Source organism: Aedes albopictus, chromosome 1 (genome assembly GCF_035046485.1).
Source record: "Aedes albopictus strain Foshan chromosome 1, AalbF5, whole genome shotgun sequence".
NCBI classification, from domain to species: Eukaryota; Metazoa; Arthropoda; class Insecta; order Diptera; family Culicidae; genus Aedes; species Aedes albopictus.
This window is the reverse complement of record NC_085136.1, coordinates 152,507,890-152,521,451: the sequence shown is the minus strand read 5'-3', so window position 1 is coordinate 152,521,451 and position 13,562 is coordinate 152,507,890. Positions and strand designations below refer to the sequence as shown.

General features: G+C 38.3%; 1 long non-coding RNA gene and 1 pseudogene across 1 annotated transcript; one reads left to right on the top strand and one right to left on the bottom strand.

Annotated features, from left to right (window-relative positions):
* Nucleotides 1-2,627: 2,627 nt before the first annotated feature.
* LOC134285816 (uncharacterized) lies at nucleotides 2,628-3,460 on the bottom strand. Its single transcript, XR_009996744.1, has 2 exons — nucleotides 3,171-3,460; nucleotides 2,628-3,102 (listed from the first exon to the last, which is right to left on the bottom strand). It is a non-coding gene; the product is annotated as an uncharacterized LOC134285816 (long non-coding RNA).
* Nucleotides 3,461-3,516: 56 nt separating this feature from the next.
* LOC134289659 (ras-related protein Rab-4B-like) lies at nucleotides 3,517-4,120 on the top strand (annotated as a pseudogene).
* The last annotated feature ends 9,442 nt before the right edge of the window (nucleotides 4,121-13,562 follow it).

The window sequence follows — 13,562 nt, the reverse complement described above, 5'->3', positions numbered from 1 at the left end:
CGTCATCAACACCCGAAGAGCCCATTGGTAATCCACCAGAAAACGATGACTTTTTCAAAGCAGCACTAACCGGATATACAAACGAAGTACACAAACGTTTGTTGTCTAAAACAACGTGTAGGGAATGCATCAAAGCCTTAATACAGGACGAAACTGTTCTAATAACGATTGTTTGTAAGATTGCCGATGCTGAATTCAAGGTAAGCTACATGTGACCACAGACAAACAATCTAAGGGCCGATTTCTTCACCTCGGCTTAACCGGTAAGCCAGGCTTACCCATACAGTTAAACCTGGCTAAACGCTTAAGCTAGGGTGAAGAAATCGCCCCTAAGTATGTAATTGAATTGCTTTTCGATAGAATGCTCATCCCAATTTAGAATTGAATTTTGAGGTCTTTTATTTGACAAGTCAGCGAAAAAACTGTAACTTAAATAATAAAGACAACGTACGACTAAGGGGCCCATATAGCCGAGGCGGTAAACGCACGGGTATTCAGCATGACCAAGCTGAGGGTGACGGGTTCGATTCCCGGTCGGTCCAGGATCTTTTCGTAAAGGAAATTTCCTGGACTTCCTTGGGCATAAAGTATCTTCGTGCCTGCCACACGATGTACACATGCAAAAATGGTCATTGGCAGAGGAAGCTCTCAGTTAAAAACTGTGGAAGTGCTCATAGAACACTAAGCTGAGAAGCAGGCTTTGTCCCAGTGAGGACGTTACGCCAAGAAGAGAGAGAGAACGTATGACTAAACTAGTCCTGTATCTATTAAAGCATTAATGGTTCAGAACATTCACGTCGATTTGTCTGTGGTAACTAACATTTTTGTCTTGATGCTTCTAATAGTATACAATTATTCGACCATGTATATAAATATTTTATATTATTATTTCATATTCCAGGAACTCGTCGGTGAAAGGAATAACGTGAATATTGAGAAATACTACGAATTTCTCATTTGCAACAGTTTCTTGATCGCGCAAACCCATTTAAGAAACGAGTACGAAATTCATATTGATCATTGGCTTGCAGAAGACCATTACCTAACCGTCATCAGAGAAGCAATAACCGTTTTCCTGGACATGAAATGCAAAGAATACAGCAAAAAAATCATACCATTCAAGCAAACTAACCGGCAGAAGCTAACAAAGCTCATCCTTTTTGAGGGAAACTAGTTCAAAACTGTATTTTGCATTGCTAAGCAGTTAAACGGCGGATGATTATGAAAAATTCATGATTAAATCCTTTATTTTACATACCATTTATACATAAAAATTCGAGACAATACAGGATAACTTTTGCTATTTTCAGCAGCTTTCTTATCTTCGTCAATCTGTTGGACAAGTTGACCTTAAAACTGTCCCTACCAAACTGAATTAGTAAATTATATGGCCAAATTTTAGGCATTTTGACCAATAAAACGAATAAAAACTCTCAAGACGAAGAAAAAAATGTCGAAAATATCCAAAGCCACCCTATGTTGCGTTCTTATATTCCCTTGAAAGATATGAGCACACCATACAGACACATTTTTGGTCTTCTCAAACTACCATCCTACTTTGCAGAGTTTAGCTTGCTCTCCATAAACTACGTCAGCTCCAGGGGGTTTGACTTGCCAAAGTCGTCAAAATCTAAGATCCACACATTAAAAAATGAATAAACAAGCGTTATGAACCGCGCCTAAACAAGAAATATCGGGCTACTGTTGCAATTTGCCACTTATGCTTCATTTGTTTGATTTTGCTTGGCTCTTTCCTTCCTGAACTCTTTTCTTATTAGGAGCAGCAACTTTTAAAAGCAATTGAATTAAAAAACATATTTCGAAACGTTAAATGAGCAGCGCATGGCGACTACATCAAACTAGCTCAAGTAATCGAAAAACTAAACAAAAATGAGAATGCGAAATGAATAAGTGTCACCCATCCACCTAAGGGTGCCTACAAACGAGGGTTGGCAAACGTATCTTTCCTCTCCCTCAGTAAGAGATTGCAGTACGAATTGCAGAACAGATAGTCTGAACGTTTGAGAACATCTGATCTTAAATACTTACTTTTGTAACACTCATTTAAGGAGAAACTTCAAAGAATACCAATATGGCTGCCACAATGGCCGACTTAGACCCCTACTCACGTTTTCAAGAGCACAAATCTTAAAAATTCGTGAACAAATGCGCTCGATTTGGAAAAGTTGCCTCTTTTTGCAAGTGAGCAGAGCCAGGAAAATCAAGTTCGGCTTGGTGCGATGCTTCGTTCGTCAAATTTGTTCCTCTAAAGTTTGTATGCAAAATTGCAATGGGATTTCTTGATGTTTCACCTTAAGATGGCCTCTCATGAACCCTAATTAACAAAATATAATAAATTGATGGCCCCGTATAACCGAAGTGGTAAAGTACAGACCATGCTGAAGGTAACGGATGGAATTCCCGGTCGGCCTAGAAACTTGGAAGTTTCCATGACTTCCTTGAACATATATCATCTCTCGCTCTCAGTTAATTATTATGCAAGTACTCACCGTACGATAAGCTGAGAAGCACGCTTTAACCCAGTTGGGAAGCTACGCCAAGAGGAGTAATTTGAGCAAAAACTTTCTATGATATTTAACATTTTCTATCAACAAACGAATTTTGAGTGTTGTTATGGGTTGTTTAATGTCACCAAACAGTAAACTATTATCTCTCAACGAGTATTTTGGGTAATTTCACAACAGTATTGCGAATGCGAGTAGATAAAGCGCATTGAGCCCCCTCTTCAATGTCGTGCGCACCGTCTGCAATGCATGACAAGCGACCACGAAATTGCAGCTGGGGGGCTAAATGCGCTCTATTTGCTCGCATGGTATTTTGCATCACAAACCGCATAATCCCGTCTCTTTTTATAGTAAATATATGGATGATCTGGATCTGTCTGGTCTGTCAGTGAATATGTAGTTTCCCTCTGCAGTTGCCACAGGATCCTAACCGCAGAGTGCCACAGGATCCTCACCGTTCACTAAATAACGCAGCTACTGGTTCTGTGCAAGTAAGGGCTTATTCTCCCTATCCTCCAACTGGGCTGAAATTCACATATGCCTTGCATTTCGAGGTAATAAACTGGGCATTCTTATCCTGGAAGACGTATAGAACAAACTGAAAAATCAGAACGAAACGAAAAATGTTCTAACTATGAATCTTACCTCAATTGAGAGCCAATTCAACACCCGCTGCACCATCCCTCAGTATGTTACGTAAAAGAAAATGTGCATTGTAATAATATTTCCGATATTTAACTTTGGAATTTTCAATAATTTTCCTAAGTTTCTCAAAAAACGGAGAAACCCGTTCAAACCAACCACAATAATAAAACAACAAACAAAGAAAAATATTGACAGCTGTCGACGTTGTCAGCTTGAGCCGTGCGCTGGAGATGCTTGAGCCGGCGATATGTTGGCTACGATCAAAATACGTTGGATTGAATAGGGATGCCAATTCCTTGAAAAAAATCAGCAACCCAATCATGTCCGAAGAATACGATTAGGATTTCTCATCATAGGTCGGACTGGCAGTGGAAAGTCGTGGCAAAAACAAATTCATAGAGGACAGTTCGCACACGATCGGTGTCGAGTTCGGATCTCGCAAAGGCACCGGAAAATCCATACAACTGCAGTCTGGGACACGGCCGGCCAGATGCGGTTCCGTTCGGTCACCCGATTCTACTACAATGGAGCGGCCGGTGCCCTGCTGGAGTACGACACAACCTCTCGGGACAGCTTCAACGTTCATTCAAATTTTTTGAACGATTCCCGGACGCTTGCTTCGCAGAACATTTGTATTCCCCTGGTGGGAAACATGAAAGACATGGAGAGGAACGAGATGTAACCTTTCTGGAAGCGAGTACCTTAGCCCAGGAGAATGAGTTGATATTTTTGGAAACGAGCGCCAAAACCGGGAAGAACGTTGAGGAAGCGTTCCTCAAGTGTTCGAAAACGATCCTGGCCAAGATTGAAATCGACGAATGGACCCGGAACGGATTGGCAGAGGCATTCAGTTTGGTGACACTTCAAAACGAAGTGGAACAGGACTTGCCCGAAGTCGACAGCAGAGTAGTGGGCGCCGGATTACGCGGGAGGATGCCGCACCTGAGTAGTAAGTCCCAGCGCTGATAAATAGCTTTTTCCTTCGATCTTTCGTCTGTCACTGACATATTTTTATGGTAATAACTAGAGAGATTGAAAGGGAGAGTGGCGTCATGTTCCAATTTTGACAGGTTTCCTGCTCGTTTGGAACGGAAATTTGTATGGATTTGATAGATGATTGCCGTTCCGAAATTGACACTGATGCCTCTCTCCCTTCCAGCCACTTGTATTAACCACAAGCCGTGTAGAAAATTATCTGGGCTTGGATTATATCTTCCTGGGAGCTTTGATTTTAGATATGTGGTCGATGTGCTTTGTAGTAATGATTGGGGTAACTGAATGAACAAGCAATGACAAACACTTCTGTAAACATCAGATATTCAAGTTTATCTGATACAGTGATACTATTGAATCATGCTTCTGCATAGTGCATCGAGAATTTATTGAAGTCATTTATGCGCCAAGAAAATATAATTCCAAGTTAATGAGAATATTACTACAAGGGGTCTCCAGGGGCTCAAGGGGCTTTGGGTCACTATTCCGGAAACGGTGAGTTGGATTTCCGTTCCGGTCGGGAAATTTTCTCGACTTTCTGGACATAGTGTATCATTGTGCTTGCATGACAATACAGAAAAAAACTGTTGTGTAATATTACATCTGAACTGCTGCAACCCGATAAATCCGTCATGCAACCCGATCAAATTCATGCAATGCAATGGCAAGCAAAGAAAGCCCTCGACTAATAACTGTGGAAGTGCCCAAAGAACACTAAGTTGAAGCGAGGCAGGCCAAGTTCCAGTTGGAAGGTCGAGCCAGAAATAATAATAAGAAGAAGGGGTACAACAGACCACGCAGACAATTCGATTAAAGGCCTAATTGGGAATAATCTGCTATCCGGGATTGAAGGAGCATTTTTTCCGGAGTGGTTGGCGAGTCGGAGAGTAGGAATGTCCGTTTATCATAATGAATTAACTGCATCGGCTGTTTTCCTACTCTCCGCATCGGCTAATGTGGCGCTAACCAATTTTGATATAATAACTCATTTTGCTTTCAGATTGTTATCAATAACTTTTTAATTTCAAAATTTGTTATTGATATTTTTTACATATTCACTATTATTAAGTTGTTATTGAATCTAACAAAACGTGTTATTCAACTGGTCTTCCAGGAACATTTTTTTGTTATGATTTTTGTTATTTTGCCGCTTATGACAGCCAAGTTTATAACATGATATGTTATATTAATAACACAAAAATAACTCTTTCCGTTACTCAGTTATTTTGCCAAAATAACATATTTTATTATACTGTTGCTATTCCTTTCTGCTCGGGTATCACATTCAGGACGTCTCCAATGGAAGTATCGAGCGGCACACGTTCGTTGATGCCAGTGAAACTGGATTTGCTGCCGTATCGTATGTAAGGTTCTTGGATGACGATGCGGTAGAATGTATTCTCGTTACGGCAAAAACCAGAGTTGCTCCTTTAAAATTCCAGTCCATTCCTAGGCTCGAGCTGCAGGCCGCAGTCCTCGGTGCGAGACTTGCACAAACAATCACTGAATCCATGCCCATACAAGCAGACCGACGCTGTTTTTGGACCGACTCTCGCGATGTCTTGTGTTGGATTACCTCGGACCACCGGCGTTTCACGCAGTTTGTAGCACACCGAGTTAGCGAGCTTCTTGATACCACGGAAGCAGCGGAGTGGCGTTGGGTGCCAACAAAGGATAATGTAGCGGATGATGCAACTAAATGGCAGAGACGACCAGACCTCACCGCTGGAAGCAGGTGGTTTAATGGTCCCGAATTTCTTCGGAGCAGCGAGTGCAACTGGCCGGAGCAACCTGAAATAAACAAGCACATCTAAGAAGAACTTCGTCCACATTTAGTTGCGCATATTTCAATTCGGTTGTTTTTCTTGTTTTAAATGCTTTTTGTTGTTCTGCACAGAAACCCACCGAGAGATTATCCGAATATTGGTCGTATTTTTCGGAATAATTCGAAGAGAAAATCGATGAAGAGAAATCGATAATTGTCGATAGGGGAAAGTGGGGTAAAATTACATTTTTCAAACGGCAAAAGGTTATTGTGACCATAATAAATTACAAATGCTCCATAGAGAATCAAAAAACGCTCCCTAAAGAATGAACCTATGTTCCATGAAAATGTACAATGTTACCCATACATAATTGAAAACGTTCCATACTTTATAGAAAATGTACCGGTAAAACATAAAATTTTCTCATTAAAAGTGCAATTTTGTACCAATAAATAATACTGAAATGCTCCATACTAAAACACAAATGCTCCATAATAAAATGCAAATGCTCCATAGAAAATTAAAATTATACCCATAGTAAATTGAATATTGCTCCATAGAAAAATTAAATTGCACCATGAAAAATTGAAATTGCACCATAGAAAATAGATAAATGCTCCATAAGTATTATCAAACGCACCATATAAAATATGATTTGCTCCATAAAAAATTGAAAATTCTCCATAACTTTAAACATCTGCACCACTTAAGTGGTGCTACGTAAAGCAATTCACCACTGCCGAATTTAAATTACAACAATATGCTATCTATGGAGAATTTTCAATTTTTCATGGAGCAATTCATATTTTGTATGGTGCAATTTGATAATACTTATGGAACATTTATTTATTTTCTATGGTGCAATTTCAATTTTTTATGGTGCAATTTAATTTTTCTATGGAGCAATATTCAATTTACTATGGGTACAATTTTAATTTTCTATGGATCATTTGCATTTTATTATGGAGCATTTGTGTTTTAGTATGGAGCATTTCAGTATTAGTTATTGGTACAAAATTGCACTTTTAATGAGAAAATTTTATGTTATACCGGTACATTTTCTATAAAGTATGGAACGTTTTCAATTATTTATGGGTTACATTGTACATTTTCATGGAGCATATGTTTTTTGTCTATGGAGCGCTTTTTGATTTTCTATGGAGCGTTTCTGTTTGTTTATGGGTGCAATAAATAGGCTGCCTTTTCAAACTTGCATCGTTTTCAATGATAAATAGCTTCATTTACTAGGCTTTCAAAGTATTAACAGCAACTAGACCATATTTGCTCGATACTTCAGCAAAAATATTCACTAAACTAATGCATTTTCATCGATTTATAACGATTTCAAAAACTGGTTCGTAAAACGGAAGTGGTGCAAAAAGGCCGTGGGGTAAGATGCCACTTCATGAAAACGTTCAAAAATTACGTCCATCATTTTTCGGGCATTTCTGACTCCCTCTGGTCCGCTATTTTCGTATGCTCAATACATGGAGTGTCCCCCTCTCTCCGCCAAACGATGGTCGTCATATTTGAATGACCCCTAATATGAAAAGCGAAGACATCAACAACCATGCGCCTCCATGTGTGTCTCAATCTACTTGAAAACACTTGACTGGTAATAAAATCACCAGAAAACCTTAATTGCAAGCACGAAAAACCGGAAGTTGATAATTTTCATTGGGAAATCGAAAGATTTCCCATGGGTACGGTTACGTAAGCATATCTTGACACCATTCACCTATACACGCAGAAAAATGACGCATGTTTGAAACAATAAAACGCTTCGTTGATTTTCAAACTGAGAATTTACTTATACCAAAGTTATATTTCTCTGTTCTTACTTAGAGTTTATCGATTAAAACAACCAATCACCATTATTTCATACAACGTTAGAAACTTCATTTATTTCTACAAAATGGGGACCACAAACATGGCCTGGAAGTACTCACACATCTTTGAAAAACTTACCCAACTTCACCACAACGAGGAACGTGTAGCAAATCCATCACTGCAACTTCCAAGTGCAGTTTTGGCCGTGATGGATAACGCGCAGGTACTAAAGACAGCATTCGCAAAAAGTTGGCCGGTTTCGCCTTTTTGTCTCTTTTTATTCGACCTCCTTTCCATCTGCTTGCCGAGCGTCTAAAAATAGATTTCCGAACTGCCGCAGGAGCTGCCGTCACCAACACAATCACATTCCTTCTTTGTTAATAGCAAAAGTGCAGTCGTTTGAAACGAACCGTTATTTTATATTGAATCTACCAAATCTCCGTTTGTTCTAACAAAAATTTCGACAAACGAAAATATTTATATTATCAAACAATGAAACAGTTCAGTTTTTAAACTTGAAATTAGTTTGTCGTTATAGTAAACTGAAAAATGATTTGAACTAGATTTTGATTGTGTTTACAATTTATTTCTCTGCGTGTAGTATATAATAGTCAAATCACATCGAGGAATGTTTTTATGAGTTGGGCCATTTTACCCCATCATGGCATATTGGGCTTTGTTCCCCTACGCCTGCATGATACTAATCGCGAGAAATGTTCACAGATTTGGTCCTTCAGACGCAAATCTTACCCAAGGGGAAAAAAATGTTACCAAATAATAAAATGCTAGGTAATCTTTAGGTACTAGCTATCCACAAACGTTTCTTGTTTTATGCTGTGGATGGATTTACCGTATTTTACCGACTGCCATGATGGAGCTTTATTACTCGTGCTGCATAAATCCTTCGGCCACCTACCGGTTAATAGCAAAAGCTTTCATTTCAACCGTTTGGCGAACAGTGTGAAGCGTGCGAACTCGCCCAGATTGATCTTACACGGTTAAAAAACAAAATGCTAAAATGCATACATTCCATACTAAAACCATATTCGATCTGCCCACCCTTTGGAATGCATATTTTAGAGTTTATCATCCCATAGTTTTTAATCGTTTATGCATTGGAATGCATACGCCGGCTATATTCGTTGCTGAATGCATATTCGAATTTGTTTTTGTTTTTTTTTTTAATAAACACAATAACCAAGAAGAAAAATAAGTAGTTTAGCAAGATCCGGGAGAAGATTATCAAATTTATTATCATTTTCTTAGATATATATTACAATAATTTGAATAAACTAAATACAATTCACCTAACTCTAAACATGGGGTATGACGTATGAATCGATGATATATAAACTGATGAGCAGCATCCTTGGTAGGATTCAGATATATCATCCGGTAAGGTTCCTGCTCCATCGTTTTCCTTTCCGCAACGTTCTTTCTCCATCGCTTAATGCTCCACCTGTTCTTCGGATCATTCAAGGAGCAGGAACCTCAGCAGGAACTTGGTCGATACAGCTTTCCGATGCTGGCGGAATCTGATGCGGGTAACACAAATTTAATGTCCGTGAGAAAAACAAATGGCTAAGTACTTACTGTGAATGAAACGAATAACTGCGACCGGCGATTCTCCGGCTTCCAACAGGACTCTGAACACTCGAGGAACTCGCGGACAAACAAGATATAACAGTACGGATGATTTATTTAACTTTCTAGCAATAGCGGTGGTCGAGTTAAATATTCTCAAATCCTAAGATTAAGATATGGGCTTTGATATTCACGGAAACCAATATATACTGTAAATACAGGGGATTGCATAATATAAATGATTGCAATGCATAGTTTTTACGCATGACAAAGTTTGAAACAGTAAAATGCAAAATTATTATAAAGTAATAAACTAAAATGTATATCAATTTTTCTCCGTGTGTGTTGTTTGGGAAGGCCCGCTCGATGCATGTTAGGTAGGCGTAGTTTGTTCGAGTTTGACGTGCCTGCACCATCCCTGGTTTTTACAACTCTGGTTTCCAATCAAACAATCGCATTATGATTCATAATGCAACCCAAATGAGTTGCATTATGAACTATAATGAAATTCTTTGATTTAGTCATCCATAATGAAATTCAAACGAGTTGCATTATGAACATTATATAACTATTTTTCATTATGCAACTCGTTTCAGTTGCATAATAAAGCAGTTCGGAAAAATTGGTCATTATGATACCAATATCAGTTCTCGCGCTTAGGGGTGATTTCTCCACCCTGGCTTAAGCGTTAAGCCAGGTTTAACTGTATGGGTAAACCTGGCTTACCAGTTAAGCAGAGGTGAAGAAATCGGCCCTTAGTATCTACAATGGCCCTTAGTATCTACAGGCGTATCTACAATGATCGATTTCTCTTCATCGATTTTCTCTTTAATGGTTCATAACTTGGCCGGCAAATCGGGAAAATCATTTTCGGTTGTATTTGTTGTTTTAGAAGCTTGTAGTAGTTGTCATTTCCCGAAATACACCGAGAGATCATCTGAATACTGGTCGTGGTCGTATTTCCCGGTATAATCCGAAGAAATAATCTATGTAGATACGACTGTATGGTACTAAACGCGAGATATCTAATATAAATTATGATACTGAATTGCATAAAAAAAGGTATTTCAGTGGCTGTGTACGGAAACATTTGTTGTAACAAATCTTGATCTTTGAATATTCTTACACGAGCATTTATTTGTTTGGAAAATAAAAGAATAAAATTTAATCTGGCAGATATTACCAGGGAGGGTGCAGGCAAGTTGTAAAATTTCTACTGGGAATCACAGGAAAAAAAACTTCTGAAAATATTCCAAAAGGATCTAGAAGAAACTCAGAAGGAATATCTGAAAGAACTTCCAGAAGAATTTCAGAAGGAACTCCAGGAGGAATCTTGACAGGAAACCATAGAAAAGTGTCAAAAGAAATTCCATGAGGAGTTCTTGGAGCAATTCTAGATGGAACTTTTGGAGAAATCTTGAGTAAACTCCTGGAATAATCTCAGAAGGATATATTTGTAGATTCGCAGAAGATATTCCTAGTTCAGTTTCTGAAGAAAACACAAAATAAATTTTTGAAGGAATCCCGGAAGGATTTTCGAAGGAATCCTGAAAACAACTTTTGGGGAGTCCCGGAAAATTATCCGGATATAACTCCTGTAGAAATCTAAGAAAAAAAATCATTGAGGAATTCCAGAAAGAACTATGAGAGGAATCAGTAAAGGGATTCTTCGCGGAATTCTAAGAGATCCTGGAGGAAGCCTGGATGGAGTGAATGGAGGGATGCTGGAAAAAATTCCTGGAGTATTCCCGAAAAAAAAACCCTGGATAAATCCTAGAAGGAAGTCCTCGAGGAATCCCAGAAGAATGCAGAAAGGAATTCCTGAAGGAATCCGAAATAGAACTTCTGAAAGAATCCCAGAAGCAACTGCTGGGAGGGTTTTGAAAGAATGCCGGAGGGGTTTCCTGCAGATATCTCGGAATGAATATCTGAGTGAATTCCTGAAGGAAACCAGAAGGGACTCCTGGAGGAATCCCGAAAGAAACTTCTTCAGGAAACCCAGAAAGAAGTTCTGGTAGAATCTCAAAAGAAATTCCGGTTGAAATCCCTGAAGAGATGTCCGAAGAAACTGATGTTGGAAGAGAGGAAAAGAAAGCCCTAAAACAGGGGTTTCCAGATCGTGCGCTGCGGTGCACTTGGTGCACCGTGAAGCTATGACAGGTGCACCGCAGCACTTCATAAAAGTTCATTACCTGTTTAAGGCTTTTACGGCATCATCAGCATCGGCAGCCATGTTGGATATGTGGTTCGAAATTTCAAAGTGATAATTTTCTGTCACCAAAGCGAATATTCGTATGAAAAGTGTCATCCTATATTCTCACTCGCACTGACTACGATGATACTTTTTCTGCTTCGTTGCTGCAGAATTCACAGTTTTTTATCACTTCAAAAACGCGAGACAAAAAATCATTGAAAAGCAAAAAGCCAATGAATCATTGGAATGCTCAGTGATGCATCATGACATTTTAATGAAAAATTATATGAACTAATTAGAACATAGGGTCCATGGCAAAACTATTGGACGATACTTCAACGGATTGAGAACAACATTTATTCACGCCGATGAGTTAACCTTGAATCCAGTAAAAACTCTTTAAGATATTCGCGTACAATAATGGAGCAAATCTACCAAAACTCTTGATATTCAGATATTTTTTTTTTTCCTAAGAACTAGCTATTGATATTTACTTGGAATCTGCAATCTTTCTTCAAAAAATTCGCTCAAATATCTCAAAAAAAAATCTAATATTTCTGAGGTTTTGATTATTACCAGAGAAGAAATCTATCACTGATCTCGAAATTAGTTGACAAGGATTTTTACTGACAACGAATTTATGATTTTCAAATGAAGTTTCTTCCGAATTGACAAAAGAGCACTGAATGAAATTATCCAAAACCTTGTCAATAATATGCCAAAGCTCCAAAAATCAAGCTTCCAAGAGTCTTTCTAGGAATTTGCCATCTATCAAACACCATGCAGGGATCATCTGTCCCTCCAATAATTTGGCATTAATTCTACTTCGAATCTGCTCAGGATTTCGCTAAAAATCTTATGTGAAAATTTCCAGAAATATTCCAAAAACAACTGCGTCACTTCACTATGCTCTGATAAGTAATGAAAAGAGGCACTGTCATAAATAATCAGTGAGAGTATTTTTTTTTTAACGACGACTGTATGCATCTGGGAGTTGCTATGAAAATAGAACAGCTTTTTTAACCAATTTGAAATTGCTTTTTTTTACAATAAACAACATGTGCACCGTGAAGCAATTTATTTCCAAAAAGTGCACCGCGAACCAAAGGTCTGAAAACCCCTGCCTTAAAAGAACTCCTGAGGGAAATGGATAAACTTTTCGAAAAACCTTTGAAAAAAAAACTCCTGGAGAAGCTAAGAAGGAACTCTTGAAGGAACCCCTGAAGGAATACAAGAAGGAGGAATTATCAAATGGATTCCCAAAGAAAATTCTTGGAGAAATCCCAGAAGGAAGTGCTGGAGGAATTAAAAAGGGAGAAAAGAAACTCCTTGAGGAATTCCAAAATGAACTGCTGAAAGAATTTTAGAAGAAACTCCTGCAGAGTCCTTCGGATGTCGTGGTGAAGTTTATTCAAATAAAACCAATTTGATATTCTTAATAGACTTATTAGTGAGCAAACTAAAGAGCTCCTAGGCTAATATGGTATTTAACTGTATTGGGTGCAAAGTGTCGAAAATAAATTAACTAACTAACTAACTAACTGTATTGGGATCACAAACTTCGTGTTCTTCGGCATCAAGCAGAATTTGATTATTGAGTCATTAGCTTTGGTAATATTCTCCACTGATTGCACCTATAGTCTTGACGTCGGCGATCTGAACCTTTCAGTTGGCAATGTTTTCTTGCTATTGTTGTTTTTTCATAATATTCTATAAACATACAGTATGACCCATAAAAAAATGCGACAGTTTTCAAAGTCATCGTTCCCCTACTTCGAACTAATTAACTTTGCATGCATCTATTGGATAGTATAGTAGAGCCACTAATCTGATAATGGCAAAGGAACATAGACTGATTTCATGCACATACCTTTGGAAATGTAATGTTGAACATATGGATGTCGAAATGGTCCATGCGCCAGAGGCCGTTTTTTAAAGATATAATTTTCTTTCAATTGCTTTCAATCACATTCAATCAAATTTTATTTTCAAAATAGTACTTTTATGGTTGGTTAAGGTCTTCAG